A 3,704-nucleotide genomic window follows, 5' to 3' on the forward strand; every position below is an offset into this window, starting at 1 on the left:
CTTAAATTAGAATTTATTATTTATCCAAATGAAAATGTAAGATTGTTTTAATTTTTCATACACTCTTTTCTCCACACTTTAGATCATTTTTAGCTCTCTATTGAACACTTTTCAAATTCTGCATGAACTTGAATATTAAGTGTAAGGAATTCCATGGAAACCATGCCAGACACGGGAAATCACATAAGGGAGTTTATTAAGCAAACAGAGTGCTCTCCCTGCAAGGTAAGAGAGAAAATGAGAGGAAAAGAAAGGGAAAGAGAAAGGGCACATGCTAGAGAAAGTGGAAAGTGAGGAGGAGAAAGAAAGCAAGCCAGGGGGAGAGAAAAGCAAAAGAAAAGAAGGCGGTGAAGCTATCTTTAAGAATCCCACCAGGCTAACAGGGGACCAATAATGGAGAAGGATATTTGCAAGCTGGCTGATGAACCAATAGCTAGCTAGGATGTTCACAGACTGACAGTAGTTGGGAGGTGGGGAAAATGACTGCACTGGAAAGGGTGGGGAGAGCAGCTTTCAGACTGACGAGCTAGGTTGTGATGCAATGGAAAGGGCGGGGGAGCAGCTTTGTATTACACTAAGAAGTCAAAAGGAAAAATCATGTATTAAGGATTATCTAATTTAGGATCTTGGGTCTGTTAATTAGAGGAAGCACAGCTAAAACTGCTAAGTCCAGTAGTGGACACCATAAAAAAATTTAGACAGGCCCTCAATGTCAAAGGAGACAGGATATGAATCTCAGTAAACTAACAAGATAGGCATATTTCAGTTTCTAAATTAAAAAAATTATTCTTGAACAAAGATTAAAGGATAGAGCATTGAAATCAAGCCCAAGCTGGAAGGTGAAAATAATCTGTCAAAAATCTAGATGCAAGCAAAAGGGGGGAATGAAGCCAGATGAAGGACAGGTATTTAGTGTAGAAATAGGGGATCAGGTCAAAGTGAGAAAACAAAGGCCATAAAAGTCATCTGCCTCTGGAAGTTGGAGACTGGCCCTGGAAAAATGCAATGTCAAGGATCTCCAGAGTCCATTGATTACCAAATTTACCTGCCTTTATCAGGGACTGAATGCATGAGGGTTGGGGATGTAGCTCAATTGGTAGAGTGCTTGCCTTGTAAGCACAAGGCCCTGGGTTCAATCCCCAGCACTGCCAAAAAAAAAAAAAAAAAAAAAAAAAAAAAGGACTGCAAGCATGGAGCTGCTAATTAATGCCCCCTGACTGCTTACCTGCCTGGATCACCTTGGCCCTCCCCCTGCCCATGGCTTCTCACTTAATGCAAAACCAGGCCTAGTCACATAGGCAGGAAGGAGAGATAAGGGGGGAGAGAACTGGAGAAAAAAAGAGACTTTATAAAAGATGCAGGTTGAGATCACTTCTTGGGACTTTAGAAAATCAGCCATGGTTCCCTTCTTCTTCACGGGAGAAGTCTGTATTATTACCTTTAAATAAAACCTGCATAATATTCTTGCCAAAAAGAAAAAAAAAATCTAGATGCAATGAACAAACTATCTCCTTCTTGGTTAAGTCAATTCAATCTTCCAGCATTGCAGTTTCATGTGGGGAGATACTCCACCTCTCCAAGTCCTTTCTGCTGTGGAGCCCCAGTTTGGAACCTCTTCCTGCCTATGAAATGGAGAAAGTAGTGCTGTTTACTTTCTGGGGTGTGAATGAGATACTCTGTGTTTGCCCTTTGTCATAGGTCATGACTCATGATAAGCAATGTTATTGGTAACAATGGTGCTTTCACAGATAGTCCAATGAACTTTTAACTCTATTCTCTGACTGTACAAATATGGCCTATACAACTTTTGACTGTCAACTAACCTTTTGTAAATGTTATAGTTTTATATTCTTACTGAAAACATAGACTTCTTAAAAGATAATGCAAAATATTTGAATTGATTCCTTGCAAGTCATCTGGTCATCAATTTATTTGTATTTTTTTCTTCAACAGAAAATGAAATCACCATTTTTTATCATGGATAAAGTTCCACAACAACAGCCCAATACCAGTTAAAGGCAAAGTTTTTCAGTAAACACCTGAAGTTATTTTAAAGATGAATACCATACCCATTTGGTATGTTCTTAGAACTTTTTGTTACATAAAGAGTTTTTCAGGTCACAATGCTTTTTTATGTGTGGGGGCTATTTATCAGTACTGGAATTGTCTTTTGATTACAGATAAGGTAACTTCTGTTCTGATGCTATTTAATCAGACCTGGATTTCATGAGAATTCTAGAGACTTTTAAAGCTACTGCATGTGCTCCTTTGCTTTATAACTGATTCACAAGTGAATCTCATATCACATAATGCACAATATGAAGGTCCCATATTTAGTCAAACTTTATTGAAAATATTATAAATCATAATACTGAAATGGGAGTTTTTGGTTATGCACAAAATTTGCTTATTATTTTATCACAAGAGAGTGCCTGCACATGGATATAATAATTTCAATCAGTATTAGATATGAAGGTTAACCACAGTAATATTATTTTTTAAAATAAAATATTGACCAAAATTTTATATGTGTATACCACAGTGAATTTAACCTTTATGTATATCCATAATGCACTAATTTTTAAATAAGTATAAATGAATAGAAGAAAGATCAGTAGAGTAGAGGAGAGGAGTGAAGGGGAAAACTGGTGACTGAATTGGAGTTAATTATGTTCCATGCTGTTATCATTATGACAAAATGAATTCCATTCATATGTTTAACTATAATGAGCTAAGAATAATAAAAAACAAAATAATGTTTTTAGGGATTATTTGTTAATTAATGAAATTCAAAGTGGAAAAACAAGTTCAGTGCTTATTCCCATGACCATTTCACCTATTGAGATGAATTAGTGTTTCAATAGAAATTTTAAGAAAGTTTTTTCTAATATAGAATATCAAATATCAATATCAAATAGTGAGATGTCAGAGGTAGACACCTCTCACCTCATTTTTTTCCATGGTCACTAAACCTGAGGTTTTCTGTCTCCTTCAGAACAAGCCCACAATTATCTACAAGAGGGTTTTTGATACCACCAAAAAATATATGAACAGGTGTCATCACAATTTTGCAAGCATTCATTAATTTCTATGCCCAGCTAATTCTACAAACAGCAGTGAGCTAAGCTTGGTTTTCAGGAGCTTGTAATGATGTTCCAATCCCAAACACCTTAACCCCACTGTAATTCACATGTTCTCCTATTCCTCCCTCTCCAGACATAATCACTAGCAGTTAATTGATAAACTATGATTAAATATATCCACTAACTTTTAATCTAGTATTTATTTTTGGTTTATAAGACAGTGACTTCCTAATATACGTGTAGCTCACAGCACATAGTTTAAATTTTGCATTCTCTAATAATATCACATACACTTGTCTTGTCTCATTAGATTGAAAGCTCCATGAAGGCAGGGATTCTGATTTTTCTCACTAATGTTTTGGGCATATTAGAGTCTAGTTTCAGATGAGATAAGAACCTGTTTCCCATCTCCTGTACTTTTTTGTCTTTCAAAAACATCTGTATTTAAATTCCCCATTTAAAGAGATGAGAAAATAAAGTCTATCAAAGCAGTTGAAATGTAGTTAATTTGTTTTTGTACAATATTAATTCTCTGTACTTAGAGTTGATGTCAGAGGAGAGGTTTTAATGGAAAAAAGAAAAAAAAACTTCCATTCAAAATAAGGTAAACCTACTTAAAGA

General features: G+C 35.4%; 1 non-coding gene across 1 annotated transcript; it reads left to right on the forward strand.

Moving 5' to 3' along the window:
• Positions 1 to 1,078: 1,078 nt before the first annotated feature.
• Trnat-ugu (transfer RNA threonine (anticodon UGU)) lies at positions 1,079 to 1,151 on the forward strand. The gene has a single exon. It is a non-coding gene; the product is annotated as a tRNA-Thr (tRNA).
• The last annotated feature ends 2,553 nt before the right edge of the window (positions 1,152 to 3,704 follow it).

The sequence above is a fragment of the Sciurus carolinensis genome, unplaced genomic scaffold (assembly GCF_902686445.1).
Source record: "Sciurus carolinensis unplaced genomic scaffold, mSciCar1.2, whole genome shotgun sequence".
NCBI lineage: Eukaryota > Metazoa > Chordata > Mammalia > Rodentia > Sciuridae > Sciurus > Sciurus carolinensis.